Source organism: Engystomops pustulosus, chromosome 2 (assembly GCF_040894005.1).
Source record: "Engystomops pustulosus chromosome 2, aEngPut4.maternal, whole genome shotgun sequence".
NCBI classification, from domain to species: Eukaryota; Metazoa; Chordata; class Amphibia; order Anura; family Leptodactylidae; genus Engystomops; species Engystomops pustulosus.
Window position 1 is genome coordinate 110,609,893 of NC_092412.1, and position 17,118 is coordinate 110,627,010.

Below are 17,118 nucleotides of genomic sequence, written 5' to 3' on the forward strand. Positions count from 1 at the left end.
TTTCTTGAATTATAAACCAGATTCCTGTAGAAGGTTTAGGGTTAATAACAGGAGTATATCAATACAGAATTTTTTCATAGATTTCATGTTTTTTAGTTATTGAAACATATTTAAAACAATGTATACTTAATATGTCCATGATTGTCCAAACCCAAAGAATAAAGGGGTTATGTTATTTTGAACACAGAGTGAAAGATGTAAAAAAAAGTGGCAGTCGGAAAATGGTGCAACTATGTTTGATAATCAATGTAACCACAGCTGTAATTATTTATCCAGCTACCCATTACATTGAATGGAATATTAAATGTGTATGATGTGAACCCCACCCCCGGCAACCCACCAGATTTATTAGGGGTCACTGGCCTCCCGATATATCCTACTAGGGTTGTGCCACTGGGATGTTCTACACCAGTTCCTGGCATAGGCTATAGGTAGTGTGTGGGATTGGGCAGGAATGCCCTTTGTTGGCACATGCCACCACTGGACAAGCCTCTTTCATGCCCCACCATGCCCACTTGCAAGGGGGGATATGGTCAAAGGAAACTGGCACACAAGCACTGATAAATTCTCCATAAATGTTTTTTTGTATCTAAGAGACATTTTGGTGCAGATTACAACAGAATCCTGTGGCAACCAGTTTCATAAATTTGCCCCAGTGTTTACAATGCCTTCTACATAGCAATTAGGGCTGTTTCACACTTACGTGAATCACATCAGTATCTGCGTTTTTTGTTTGTGGATCACAGACTACCATATGTTTTATAATATGAATGACACACAAATGTATGCTGACCTTTTCATTCGTCAGAGGATGCTGGAGAACCAGGTGTTTTGCCCTCTAATTATAGCAAGCCATCCATTTTTTTTGCGGACATGAAAAAATATCATGGACGTGTAAATAACAGATGCAGATTAACACACACAACAAACGGATTACAAGCGGACTGCTCATGTGCACATTTTTGCCGATGTACAACTGTCTCACTGTTGTGATAAAGCCCTTGTATATAGAAAATACATTAGGTAGTTTACATGTTTTACATAGAATTTGCAAGATTTCTCATTTTAGAGCCTTGGTTGTCACTTGATATTTTAAATGAATCCACATATTTTTAAATGTTTTTGCTCGGAAGGATTACTATGACTTTTGACTTTTTTATAAACACAATGACTCACCTTGTAAGTAACTTATGTAACACAACTTCATTAAGTAAGTTAATGATTTGATATAGGTTGACCATATCAGCAAAGACATATGTAGGAATGTATTGGGAGCTGGCGCATCATGCTGCACATTGTGTGCCAGAAATACTTGGAGGCTATTGCTAATGCTAAGAGGCAATATTTAAAGCACTAGGCCAGCTACCTGCCTGGTGTAGAATTGCGCTATTGCTGGCCTCAGGATATAGTCTGGAGCAGGTTATAGTTATTGTGCCAGGATGGGGCCATTTTTCTGGTGTAAAAGTCATGAAAAAGTCCTCCCCCCTTTCTATGCGCCATTTCTTGTTAGGGAGGTAAAGCTTAGGGGAGAAACTGGCATACAAATCATGATAAAAAGTACTTTTATCAAAAACAATGGGGGCAATATATCAAGTGGGGAAACTTTGATCCCTTAACAACATGCAGCGTAACAAACAACTATGAAGAAACAGTGAATATAAAACCCCTGTTATTTTTTATAAGAATAACAGATACCAGCCCAAAAATGTGTGCAGCCCATGGAAAGGGCCCCGTATGTTGGTCCTATCTGCACTTCACTGGATGGAAGTACTTGCATTATGCAGAAATATAAAACGTCCCGTCTGCTGCAAGAACTGCAGCACTGATACTGTAAGAACCGTTACAATGTCCATGCTGCAGTCCAGCTGTCAGACAGGGCATTCTTTTTACGTGTGCAGATAACTCAGTTATAACTCAGTGTTGTTTAGGCTATCTACACATGTAAAAAGAATTTCCGGTCTGACAGCTGGACTGCAGCATGGACATTGTAACGGTTCTTACAGTATCAGTGCTGCAGTTCTTGCAGCAGACGGGACGTTTTATATTTCTGCATAATGCAAGTACTTCCATCCAGTCCAAGGCGTGCAGTCTGTCGGATAGGACCAACACATGGGCCCTTTCCATGGGCTGCACACATTTTTGGGCTGGTATCTGTTATTCTTATAAAAAATAACAGGGGTTTTATATTCATTGTTTCTTCATAGAACTTTTGATCAACACAGATTTTGTCCTTAGGAATTAGAAAGAATAGAAACGCTGTAATGTCTGTTTCTTTGTTTTAATGATCTAGCTGCCGAGTGCATTGTAAAGTGTGTGAGACAGAGTAATTGGGGAAGGTAATATCAGGCGGTGTAACTCTACAGCCAGCCTGTAATGAGAGCTCATTGGGAATGCAGTCCTAGGCTGGTTCAGCATTAGGCATTCTCCTCATGTTTCACATAAATGCATCCTGTCCTCATGAGAGGATGGGCAGTGCATTTGCCTTCCTCATTCAAAGTGAATCTTAGCAAAGGAAAAAATAAGCAAATACAGAGCAACCTTGGTATTTTCAGACTCTGACCAAGAGATTAAGCCCTTTAGATATTTTCTCTGTTTGGTTTTATCGAATTCAATTTAAATATATATAGAGTTAGTTTTATGCTTGAATTGCAGACTGCAGTATAGCATGAGCTACCTGATAGAGAACAGCAGCGCAGGATACCACCCGGAGATGGAGCCGGAATCCCTGGATTTACAATTTTCACCTGTTGTCTGTCGCTTTCCTTGTGTATAGGACCTGAAGTATTTTTGTTGCAAAGTGATATTTTCCCAGTTCCGCTCTGACACTATTGCTCAGCAGCAGCTCTTAATTTGGACTATTGAATTTCATAAACCAGTCTGAAAACAGAAGCTGTGACATTGTCACAGTCCACAAACCATTTTATTTAGTATGAATGGGGAGAAGCAACAGCGGCATCAGAGAGGGGAGCCAGAGGAGATTCCTGAATGTGAACTTGACATGTTTATCCACAATGTATTCAAAGGGAGCTGCAGAGTTCAGGCACAGCTACCCTTCTCCCTGTGAGCTGCAGGCATCACTTTACCATTATACTCTTGGGGGACACAGTACAAAAAGCAAAGGAAAGGTAAGATTTACAATTATTCGCAAGTGCTTTCATCCCTGTAGTCAGAGACTGTGACAGTGTATATTTTAAAGGAAAGGAGGAGGCAATTTGTCATTGTGACAGTAATAGCATTTACACTTGGTCACCAGTAGGTAAATAAACAATGTTATTGTTGTCTCTGGGATGGAAACTGTAGGTATTACTCTTCCTCAATGTATGGATGTTTATCAGGGAATCTTATCTTAATATACAGTTGCACCAGAGATGTATCAATATGAATATGTAGAGTCTTATATGGCACATACAATGCAATTTTTTTAATTTTCTATAAGATTGTAGCAAATCTATTGCTCATAGAGATTTTGTGATGAAGAAAGAGTTAAATGGCTAAGGTCTGCTCCATGCTCTGTTTATTTGGGATGTTATTGCTTTTACTTTAAGCAGGACCCTTATACATTGCCTCTGCCTGTGTTCTGTAGGATCTAGACATTCACAAGCACAAGATGAATAGTCCTGGCTTATACATCTCAGTGATAAATTATTTCAATAGCTTTTCACTGGCTGCTTATGCAGGACTGAACATTTCCTTTACTAGCACAATATGGACTACTTGACATATAAGTTGATGAGAGCAGTTTGTCAGAAATATGATTTCCTTTATACCCTCAAGACATTATGTAATGCAGCTCTACAGACATCTTAGGCTTGTGATGATGAAGTTTTGGCATTGAGCTGTTATTTAATTCTGTGCCATGGGTGTAGCTTGTATATTGTGAGTGTGTATGTGAGCAGTCTTTGTAAGGGTGTAGTAGTATGGCATATGTAGCAACTGCATAATTTTCATAAGTCTCTCCTTCACTATATGTAACGTAGCAAGCAACATTTGTTACAGAATATAATAGACACTATATGCTTTTTATAGATCAATCAAGCTGTGTATTACCTTCATGCTGTTGTGAATGGCTCTAGAATCTGCTGAATCATAATCCTCATTCTTGTACCACTTTTGGCAGTGTTCAGTTTTTAACAATTTCAGGTCTGAAATGCAGATGTACAATGACTTGGGTAAAATGTGGACTGCTGAAATATTGGAATGAATATTCCACTTCTTCAGTGGATAAATACTTTGATAATTATATGTTGCTGTGATAATATCATGGTACTTGAAGTAGAGGTTTTAGCAGTAATTCATTTTTTTTGTATTTGCATCAGCTCCCGATATTATATGAAAAAATAAAGCTTTGTTATTGATTTTAAAAAACGCAATCAGTAAATTTAAACCTATAAAGCATTATATAGTTGGTAGATACTGAAGATTGAGCTGTATATAAACCACACGATAACCTACCATCCCTAAAAGACTATTATATTTAGTGATTCTTTTTCCATCATTATCCATGGATGTTGCCCCCCTATTTGCAGACAATCCTTTAAAAGACTATTTTCTCTCTGCAAAATTTGGCAACCAACTCAAAGAGGTTTCACTGTAAATTATTCTCTAATACACATGTATTATACAGTATAAATGTTTTAGTGTTTCAGAACATGTATGTGAAAATACTGTACTGGGGTTACTAAATGACTTAATTACTTTATATATGTAAAAAAATTATATTATACATTTCCAGTGGTATTCTAAAAACAGAAGTATAAACCAATCCCTTCTGTCAGTTTAATCTAATATAAAATAAAGTTGAGTGTAAGAAATGTTTTTAAACCCAGGTGACTTTATTTCCACTTGAAAAACAGAAAGTATATAGCACATTATAAAATCTTTTTAATATGTACCATAACATTTACTTGCACAAACTGGACAACCCCTGTATACATAAGCTTATCTGGCTTTGTGTGTGTATATATATATATTTGTTTAAGGAATATTTCAGTTTCAGTATTTATGGCATTACATTATTGTTGTCATTTAATGGTTCTCCATTTTTTATTTTTATTGGATAAAAATATTTCCTGATCATATGACAATAACCAAGATGCATACTGTATATGTCAATAAATTCAGTACAGTTGATACCCAAGATTAAATGTCATTTATTTTACTGTATCTACTATTAGTTGGTGTATGGGTTCACATTGAGTGTAATATTTAAAACTTTCTAAAACAAAGGTGACTATTTCAACTTTTTATCACCTCGAACGAATTGTACTCAACCTAATCTCCTCCTATGGTCAAGTAATGTGTAATAATGCCAAATATATGCGATGAAATCATATTTATTTTATTTGTGAAGTGTACTGTTGTGTGCCAAAAGATTGATTCTTCCACCATCCAACAGTTACCAAGTGGTGATTTCACATTAACAATCACAATAGTAATAGGGCGGCACGGTGGCTGAGTGAGTAGCACTTCTGCCTTGCAGCACTGGGGTCCTGGGTTCGAATCCCACCCAGGTCAACATCTGCAAAGAGTTTGTATGTTCTCTCTGTGTTTGCGTGGGTTTCCTCCGGGTACTCCGTTTTCCTCCCACACTTCAAAACATACTGTTAGGTTGTTTAGATTGTGAGCCCCATGGGGACAGGGACCAATTTAATATGCTTGTGCAGCGCTGCGTAATCTGTGTGCGCTATATAAAAAAAGAATTATTAAAAATAATAATAAACATTTCCTCTGAGGTGAGCGTGTTGAATATTACATTGATACTATGTTTTTTGTCAAGCAGTGTTAGAGTTGGCACAAACATAGTTATACAGTTATCAAATGCATTCCTGTCATAGCTAGTCTCTCAGAATGTGATATAGTATTTTTAGACTAAAGTCAATATGCTATTGGACAGGAACAAAGGCAAAATGCTCAGTCAAGGCTACTTAATCACAGATAGTACAACGCAATCCATATTAATCTACAGCAGAGTTGTAGCCTATATAGCCAGGGGCAGGACCAGAAAAGTCTGGGCCACATAGAAAAATTGTGATTGAGGAACCCCTCCATCAAAGAGTTTTCCAGCCCCAATACTAATAGGGTACCTACACAAGCTACGGTATTACTTGCAGAGATGTAATTGTAATTTTTTGCTGCAGATCACCCCTTCCAGTCCTAAAGTTGGGCTTTGCACCAATTCTGAGAGGCAGGACTGCGGCTTTACAAAACCATTAGGGACTTAGCCTGCAACAGAAAGGTGTATGTGATGAGGTATGCCTCGGGGTGCACAGCAACCCCTATCCAATGCATCCTGTAACAGCTGCTATGGTTGTTACAGTGGTAGTTCCTTCTTACAGTTTATAGAACTAATGTTCTTCTGGACATTTTTTAACTCGTGCCCATCTGTCCTACTCTTGCACATCAACATATTTATTATGTTTAAAGATGTGTTGAGGCACACAAGCATGACAGAACTAATATAAATGATGTCTAGGATCAAAATAATTTTTTTCCAATTTTATAGGGATAACATAACGCATTTTACTGTTCAAAGGCAGTATATTGACTGCTGAGAAATTATTATCAACTAAGTAAGTCTCTTAATTTCTGGTTGTTCTGGGTTTAAAATAATTTAGCTGGCCTGAGGTATCTGGGAGCAGTGAATTTACACTGACTTGTATCTGACTCCAGAAGACATGATGCCCACTTCACATCAGAGTTTTATTGCACCATGTGACTGGGGCTAGATTCATATCACACACACACGTGACTAAGGGTAGATTTCCAAAGAACACCAGCAAGAATCCAGCCCCTGGTCAAATGATGCAATGACTCTGGTGAGAAAGAAACCATATGACCTTAAATATGTGCCAGAAACTGGTGCAGTATGTGTCACAAAAAAAGTATATTTTTATAGTTAATAAACCACCTTTATTAACTATTTTTAAATCATTAACTGTTTTTTAACCCCTCTGCTTTCCACCTGTCAAGGGAACATATAATAAATTAGTGGAACAGGATGAAATACCAACATAATTTGGCTGTAATTTATGGATTTAAACTTCTGAAACAGATACAATCCATACTAGAAAAACAAGTAAGGATGGAAAACATTTTGAAACATGCCAATTCAGATTTCACAAGAAATGTATTGCTGTTTTTCATTATGCAAACACTCCAGATATTTACAAAAAGTAAAATCAACTAGCAATATTTTTGCAGTATTATTGGTTTAATCTGTACTAGTACATCCATGTACCATTTATGATAAGCATCTGTATTATATAATTGCTAGTTCAAATATACACTACTTGAAAAAATAAATGAAACAATATATTACTCAAAGAATATCGAACTTCTGTGAAATCAAACTGTCCCCTTAGGAAGCAACACTGATTGACGATCATTTTCACATGCAATTAGCAAGACACACTCAATAAAGGAGTGGTTCTCCAGGTGGGAACCACAGACTACTTCTCAGTACCAATGCTTTTTGGCTGATGTTTTGGTCAATTCTGAATGTTGGTGGTGCTTTCACACTCATGGTAGCATGAGACAGACTCTTCAACCCACACAAGTAGCTCAGGTAGTGCAGCTCATGCAACATGGCACAAGAATGCGAGCTGTGGTTATAAGGATTGCTGTGTCTGTCATCATAGTGTCCAGAGGCTGGAGGAGCTGCTAGGAGACAGGTCAGTACATCCAGAGATGTGGAGGGGGCTGGAGGGCAACAACCCAGCAGCAGGGTGGCTACCTCCACCTTTGTGCAAGGAGGAACAAGGAGGAGCACTGCCAGAGCCCGCAAAATTACCTACAGCAGACCACAAAAGTGCATATGTCTGTACAAACAGTTAGAAACTCCATGAGAATGGTATGAGGGCCTGATGTCTACAGATGGGGGTTGTGTTCACAGTCCAACACCTTGCAGGAGGCTTGGCATCTGCCAGAGAACACTAGGATTGGCTAATTCATCACTGGCACTCTGTGCTCTTCACAGACGAAAGCAGATTTACACTGAGCACATGTGACAGACATGACAGAGTCTGGAGACGCCATGGAGAACAGTTTGCTGCCTGCAACATCCTTCAGCATGACCAGTTTGGCAGTGGGTCAATAATGATGTGGGCATGTATTTCTATGAAGGTCCTGCACTGCTGGCACAGTTGGCCCTGGGTTCCTCCTAATGTAGGACAATGCTAGATCTCTGTAGTGTGTTATTACTTCCTGAAAGATGAAGGCACTGAAACTATGGTCTAGCCCGCTCATTCCCCAGACCTGAATCTGATTGAGCACATCTGGGACGTCATATCCACCAAGTCCTGTTGCACCATAGACTGGACAGGAGTTGGCGGATGCTTTAGTCCAGGTCTGTGAGGAGTTTCCTCAGAAGACCATTCACAACCTCATCAAGAGCATGCAGAGGCATTTTAGGAAGGTCATACACAATACTGAGCCCCATTTTGAATTGTTTTAAGAACATTACATCAAAGTGGATCAGCCTGTAGTGTGTTTTTTCACTTCAATTTTGTGGGTGACTCAAAATCCAGGCTTCCATTGGTTAATAAATTTGCTTTCGATTGATGATTTTTTGGAGGATTTTGTTTTCAGCACATTCAACTTTGTACAGAACAAAATATTCAATGAGATTATTTCATTCATTCAGATCTTGGATGTGTTACTTGAGCATTCCCTGTATTTTTCTGAGCTGTGTATATTTTTGTGCGAGTTTGGACAGGACATGTGTGAAAGACTTTCTATGAATTATAGAATTACATAATCAATTCTCTCCTGTCCATTTTCAGATATCCCAACACCTTCTATCTTGTTTAAATCTCCACCCACGTACAGATTACTATGGAAAGCATAATTTCTGCTCTAAGGAACAGAAATATAAATATATTTTAATCTCATACAATGACTAGCTGTAGTGTTAAAAAAACTCCCAGGTCACATTGCCTATGTGTCATGTTCAGAAAATTATGTCATGGTTGGAATGCAAAATCAGGTGATACTCACCTAAAAATGATGTACGAGAAACACCTATTATAAGAAGAAAGCAGGTAGAGCATTGTAAAGCCCACACAGGAACAGACTCTTGGACAGCCGTGTAAGTAACGGGACAGAATTTATATGTTAGGTTCACTTGCAGGGCTTGGATAGGTTTCAGCATAAAGCAAGTAAAGTGTGATGAGACTCCACCACAAAAAGTAGTCAACAGTGGGGATCCACATCTGAGAAAAAATTCAGCAATGACACAAAATCTATAAATCAACATACATAAATCAACTAGGATATGTTGAAAGACATACACACGAGCCTCTAGATTATAGCTGAATAATTATCTATGTTACTTGCAAAATTGTATTTTATATGTCTACCACATGCTCATACATTACTGCTGCTGTGAGTATGGAACCTATCCAACACCAACACACTTTGTGCCATTATCATTGTGAAAATTATATTTTACTTAAATGTGCCCCATAGGGCTCAGTGACATTTGGATTTTTGTAACTGTGATCTTCAAATGCCAAGCATCTGCTCAATGTCTAATGTTAGATTTATGACCAAATTCATTTTGGTCAAGGCATTTTGAAAAAGAATTTACTAAACATTTCCAAGAAATCATTTAATGGTAAACAATATAAGAATATAACTAAACAGTGAGCACCACAATGTAGGGAAAAATGGTTTATCCAGACAGCTAAAGGAGTATTCTCGTCTGGGCATTCACATTCTGTTTCATTAATGTTCCATATATATACATTTCTTCAATTAGATGTTATTAAAAAAAAATTACCTGTGTGAAGATAATTTCTCATAAATGTAGTCTTATGGTCCCTTAGGAACAAGACTTACTCCTCGGATACGACCACCTCTGCTGGAGCGATCGCACAAAGAAACAAATTGTTTTTTGTATATGAAATATACAAATGAAATATCCAGGGGTTACTGCATGTCCCACAGCCTTCCTGTGGTAATGATTGCTGAATCCTGGTGGTCCGGCAGGATTATATAGCGCATGTCTGGCCTCCGCTGCCAAAATGTGAGGTGGTCGTATCTGAGGAAGCTATCTTGTTTCTAAGGGACAAAATGGCAACATTTCTGAGAAATTATCTTCATATAGGAACATTTCTTTTAATAACATCCAATTAAGGAAATGTTTATGTATGGAAAATGCATGAAATTAAATGTAAATGCCCAGATGGGAATACCCCATTAATTGTTGTGTCTTAAATATATTGCTAAAATAGCAAAAACAATTAAAGGGGCTTTCCAATGAAAGAAAGTTCTCAAATTGTAATCCCCTAGTGATGTTTCACAATAAAGATAATTTTTAACCCCCTTACTTTACAATTTTATTGCTGTTTTAGCAATAACTACATATTTATTTTGTAATTTATGGCCTTTCCTTTGTTCCTTTTTACATATAAGATTTCAATCTGTGACACATAAAGACATTGTAATAATACAGAAATATGTTGCCTCAGGGCACAGACTGTGCTCTCCCATCTTTAATTGTAAATTTATGTGGCTCTGTGATGATGTGCCTGCAAGTAATCACATAAAGCATTCAATGGACATCCCTTGCATGGTCAGCAGATGGTAGCTGCTTTATGCTACAAGACTTAAGATCGGGCATTTCATTATCTGCAACAAGCAGAATTAATTATTTCCACATTGTAGGAAGAAGCAGTCCAATTGGTGTGGTAATAGTGAATATGCCTCGTGCATGACAATATTTGTAGCCAGAATGTATTATGCATTAAGTAAAGCATATGCAAATACGATGGCACACGCTGAAAGATTGCTGGACCATGTTTAACCTCAAAATTTTAATATATGACACTTCTAATAAAGCATTTTATTTTAATGATTACTGTCCTCTATCTGCAGAACCAGAGCTGTTTTTCATGGCTGTTTTATATCTCTCTAAATTGTTATGCTAGGGCTCTGTATAACAAATGACAGATCTGTCAAAGGTTACTACATTACTAATATATTACATTACTATTATAAAATATAGAAGAGTGTCTCCGTTTCTTTTATCAGGATTTAGGCCCCTTCTCCACTGGCGTTTTTCACGCGCGAGTTCTGCGCGTGCATTTGACGCTCAGAACTCGCATTGCACTCTGTCCCATTGTATTCAATGGGTCTTTCTCCATTTGCGTGGTTTTCAACGCGCGTGCTTGCGTTCGTTTGCACGCGCGTCAAAATCGCAGCATGCTCTATTTTTGCGATTCACGCGCATTTTTCACGCCCCATTCAAGTCTATGGGGACGTGCAATGCGTTTTAAACGTAAGGGTTGCTAGGTGACCAGAATAACAGTATTTCCCCTGCTCGCGAACGATCAAATAATTAAAAAAACACAATGAAGAACAGTGAAGAATAGAATAAAAACAGTGAACACAGTGAACACAGTGAACACAGGATCATTTAAGATAAAAACACAGTGCAGAACACAGTGCAGAATAGATTACAGATGTTCGGCACATCTGCTTACTTGTCGGGAGATACGCGCGGAGCGGTGCGAACAAAATAGCATGTGAAGAACAATATATATGTGTGTAAAGAACAAATTGCAGATGTTTCCATACATCTGCAATGTCTTCTTCACACATATATATTGTTCTTCACATGCTATTTTGTTCGCACCGCTCCGCGCGTATCTCCCGACAAGTAAGCAGATGTGCCGAACATCTGTAATCTATTCTGCACTGTGTTCTGCACTGTGTTTTTATCTTAAATGATCCTGTGTTCACTGTGTTCACTGTGTTCACTGTTTTTATTCTATTCTTCACTGTTCTTCACATCTGCTAACTTGTCGGGAGATAATATACGCGCGCGGAACAGTGAAGAATAGATCGCAGATGTTTGCAACTTATCAGAAGACATTATTTTTCAATTAAATAAAACATTTTATTCCCGAACCATGGTCCCTTTGAAAAAGTCCCATTGACTTAAAAAAACGCGCATGAAAAACGCACCGAAAACGCAAAAAAACGCGAACAAAAATGAAACAAAAACGCAGCAAAAACGTCAGTTTTTCACGCATTGCACCCTGACGTGAAACGCAACGCTAGTGTGCAAGAGGCCTTACTTATGTACTATACAAATGTGTTTCTATTTTATGGATTATGGATGAAGCATTCTGTAAATTTCCTGACTTTGATATAAAACAGGATGACCAATTATTATGCAGAATATGAACAGACTATTGCTATTGGTTAGACACTCATTGACTGATTGCTTCCATTATAAAATTACTTTGACAATAAATTGGCAGTTGCGAATACTTTGGGCCCATTTTATGTGACATAATTTTTCATACATATTTCAGACACATATTGCAGTGTTCGTCCACGTTTGAAGCTATAGTCCTCTCTTTGTCTCCACTGGGTTTTCAGGGGGAACTGACTTCTCCAAACCTACTGTATCTGTTGTAGTAGTTGGGCTATTGTTCAGTACACCCCTAAGCCTGACGAAGTATTTATTTCTCTTGTCCCACCCAGAAATTATAATAGGCATTGGTATTCTCTTTTGTCTGTTGCAGTAGGCTGAGTGGTAACACACATAATATTGAGGATACAACTGTCATAATAATGGGCATAAATAAAAGTAATAACCCTATTAAAAGGCTCAGCTCAACAACCTACTGTATAGCTACAGTTCAAGGATATACATTTTGGAGGGTAACAATGATAGTTTTCATCAATTTTTCAACCTTTTACAAATGTATGGTGATGTACCCCTCAGTGCATTATCTTCCGTATTGCCTATACTATGGCAGCTTCACGATCAGAATTAAAGTGGACCCATGCATAGGATACATTTATCCCCTCAGACAAGCATTTTGATAGTACAGTATTATTGCAGCTACTCATCATAGATTCTGTATATCTTTGTTTATATTTGTTTAAAAAAACTAAATGTTCAACTTTTACAATGGATTGCATTATTAAAGGGATCTCTTTTTAGATATTTTTGGTACATCCACAGTATATGCCATACACTATACAGTACATTTGACATATAATCAGTTGTGTCCAGCCAGCAGTGTAATGCTTAAGCCAGACACAATCATTATCCTTTGCAGCCAAAGTAAAAAGTAAGGTGGTGAGTGTCAGAAACAATGCCATTGAAAACTGGGGATCCTTTCTCCGATGAGTTTCCCTTCAGCATTACTGCACTATGGCGGAGGAAACTGAAAAGATGAATGCACATATATGAATGCAGAAACGTATTATTCCCACCTGACAACAGACATCACATTTACTTGAAACTGCAAACTATTACCTGAAAATAGAGTTCCTCCTCGGAGTCTATGAGTACACAATACTCGAAGGTAGGAGATGACTGCATGACACTGTGAAGTAGCATCATGTCTTGTCTAAACACAGAGAATTCATTCTATGATAGTGACGGCCAAATCTCTTCCTGTGTATGATCAGTTAAAGAAATGACAGAAATGAATATGTGCTTTAATAAAATTTGGGAGATATAACCTGTGTCATTTCAGTTACACTTTGTAGATTTATACTGATGCATTAATGTGCTAATATGAGGATTTTGACATTTTCTCATCTCAGTTCTCATCTCGCATTGCCTTTTATATTAGATGTACATTTTCAGATGAAGGAGTCACAGTTTAAGGGCAGGCTTGCTTCATTGTGTATGCTCATTTGTTTCTGAACAGAGTAAGATTATAAACTGTATAAATAATTGATGGCATACATTGTTGGTAAAACCTACTGTTAGCAGTTTGTAGCAGCACAATCTTAAATACACATTAAATCCCGTCATCTTCAATAAATCAAGGTAACCGAAAGCACAGTAGAAAGTTGCTGGACAGAAAAATGTTTTGTGAGCATGTTTTTGTATTGCAAGATGATATATGAAACCTATTGGGGAAATGTTCTAATCCTTGCGTTATTGTATGGAGCTAATACTAGTGATTTATTGCTTTACACTGCTTGTGTCTATTCCCAGCCAGATTGTGGGTTATAGATAGGCCCTTTTAACTTTACTTATGGTCTGCTATAAAGTAAATTGCATTGTAGATACATTGTGGGAATTGACTATGCTTTGTCTCCAAGATCTATTGGACACAACATGCAAAATGCCAGATTTTCAATATTTTGTGTTGGTTTTCAGCCTGTGTACTTCAGCCTCCTCTAAAAACCAGTAAAGTTTATAGCTGACATCTTTGCCTGGCTTTAAACAAAAAATGTAATAATTATCTACTTGGTTTTGATCTATGACCTTCGGCTCAATAAAATGTACAAAATCTAGCCATGAGATGACTACTTTAGTAGTGAAATATTCTCATAGTAGGATTCAATATGAATCTTTGATCTTCAATAAATGTAAATTCTGACAGCATCATTTTGCTTTTTCTTAGTTTTAACAAAAGTAGCTCTACTGAAGAGAAACTCAAAAGCACAACATTTGCCCGTTTATGAAGAAGAAACCTTTACATAGGTTTACTGGGCAGATGTAAATATTGATATGTCTTCATGTAAAGGTACTTATAAAAAGGTGGTGCAAAATATGGAGTAGTGGGACATGGATTCATAATGAAGTAAATAAATGTCATCAAAAGATCTGTTGCTTGTTGTAGCTAGTTGTAGAGGGCTGTGTTCAGTCCAGGAAATGTGAATTTAGTGGACTAAATACTGAACAGGGCAATAGTCCTGCAGGGAGACCAGACAGTACAGTTATTACATTCTGGATAAATGATTGGATGATTTCCCTTATATCCATGAAGGACTGTACCCTGTCTTTTTATCCTTTTATTCGTTCTCAACTATACTAACTTTGATCATGTAGCATTGTTCTCCCTCTGAAGAATTTTAAGAAAAGTGCAACATGTAAAGTGGTATATTTGAGTAGATTTACACCTACTGCATTAAGTTGTTTTTTCTAGCCTTTACCGGATCAGTATAGCATAATGCTGTAAATGTAATCAAGCATAATGATTTTCATTGAACTTCAGTGGTATCTGTACTTTCCTATTGTACATTTTCATTAGAGAGTCCTTTAGTAAACAGCATCCTAAATGTGTTCTTTTGGTATGGTGTAGCACAGGGAGATTACCCCATATATATGCATAGAACTGTGCATTGTACACTGAAAAATTAGTTTTACGTGGAACAGTGCAAAACAGAGGAACTTGATGGAGTGGTTATTCAAGATAATGGGGCAGATCTATCAAGCTGTCTGAAAGTCAGAATATTTCTAGTTGCCCATTGCAACCAATCACAGCTCCCCTTTAAATATTCATGAGCACTGGTAAAATGAAAGTTGAGCTGAAGCATGGAGCATAGGCACTGTGAATCCAGGTTATGTGGGTGGTGTTGAAAAGTGAAATTGGACAAGGAAAGGTGTTAGCCCTAATAGTATTCCTGTGTCTGTGTACAACAAAGTCCTTGCCCCTCCGCCACTGCAAGATACATCAAGAGGCTACACCCGCGGTTGGTCAGCTGCATAGTGTATATATTTCTACACCAGGTCCTACCTGCCATAGAAATGCGAAATAAATTAGCAGCCATTCAGCTTGAATTGGAATCGTAGCGAGTGCACAGGTGTAGGGCTAACTGCGCACTAATCCACATAATTTGGTACAGCAGGTTTGAGAAACGCAAGTGTAATGTATGGTTAATTTATTATTTGTTTTACTTCTCATAAAACTCTTTGAGTTATTAATAAAAATAGTGAGTAAGGTCTATGGGCCCAAAATAGTGTCTTGGATAAGTTTATTTTAACCAATAGTTAGAAATATATAATATTAAATATGTTACATTTTTATGAAGTAATAAAACCCATGTCTCTTCCCCTGAGACAAAGAAGTGATGGGAAAAATGATTAAAGAGCCTTAACTTTGTATATCATTGTAGTATTATGGTACTTTCTTGTCTTATTTAATCCATCTGCAATACACCATAAATTATATGCCAATCCATTTGTTATTAAACAACAAACATTTTCCTCTTGGTACTACCAGATTTCTCACTAGAGCCAATTGATATTTTAGGTACCTATAACATTTGATGGCCTGTTGTCTTGACTATCTGTAACTGAGACTACAGGAATGAATTTGCTAGGGTTGGCTCAGAAATGATGCTGAGCAGGTTGTTCTTGTCATTGGCAGTCAAATAAAGATAAATATGAACAGACTGTTTATGTTGCAGCATTTTTTAGTAGTAGGCACAAATTTATGACAGCCTATTAGAGGATGTGTAGCAATGACCATTACCATGAAAGATATACCTAGCTCTCAACAGCTGACAGGGCACCTTGTGCCAGTTTTGATGTTAATTACAGGTAGTAATTTGATGAAACATGTGAAGCTGGCACAGCAGGTTCATTTTACAACCCTGCTGTCAGCTTTACTTGTCACAATGCATATTTTCTAGATTAATCTGTTTGAAAAATTTGGTTGGCAGTAAATTTTATAAAGGGCCTTTGAGTGTATAATCATAATTTTAAATCTCACTAACAGCTTAATACCATAGATCGGATTTAAAATAGTAAGAGTCATTTAGAAACCACAATTCATAACACACTTTGTTTCATAAAAATGTTCCAAAAAGACTCTTATCCAATGAGATCATTGCATTGTCCACTTTTAGCAAGTAATATGGTTTGTGTAAGGAAAAGTTATTTATACTTTATGTATCAATTACCCACAGTCTTCAAGATCTCTGCTTGCTGCACTCCTATAGAAAGCTTCTATGTTTACTTCCTCTGGATAGAAATCTAACCATGGTCACACAGTTGCACAAGCCGTTATTATCACAGAGAGTAATCAGAGCTGTGTGTTATAAGTAGCCGTGCAACTGCGTGTCCATCACATGACCGTGGACAGATTTCTGTCCACTGGAAGTAAACATAGAAGCTTTCTATAACAGGACAGCAAGCAGAGATTTAGGAAACAGTTAGGAATTGATACAGAAAGTATATTGGAAAATTCTTTAACTTTTTCTTACACAAACTGTATCAAATATTTGCTGAAAGTGGACAACCCCTTTAACTAAATGGTACCAAAAGCCTTGAAAGGATAAAGATGTTATTTTTAAGAAGCTTCAATAAATTTTGTGTTGTTTATAATACATAAATCTCAACATGTCCAGCCAATA

The 17,118-nt window shown here is 37.3% G+C and overlaps 1 protein-coding gene across 6 annotated transcripts in view; it reads left to right on the top strand.

Moving 5' to 3' along the window:
* The window catches only part of FRMPD4 (FERM and PDZ domain containing 4), a 265,339-nt gene that overhangs the window by 96,150 nt on the left and 152,071 nt on the right, over positions 1-17,118 (top strand). Inside the window, exon 1 of one of the 6 annotated variants that reach the window (XM_072135950.1) lies at positions 2,432-3,125. The exons of the other annotated variants lie outside the window; for them this stretch is intronic. The gene's annotated coding sequence lies outside the window, so the exon portion shown is untranslated. Of the gene's footprint in view, positions 1-2,431; positions 3,126-17,118 lie in introns of those variants that run through there. 6 annotated transcript variants of the gene reach the window in all.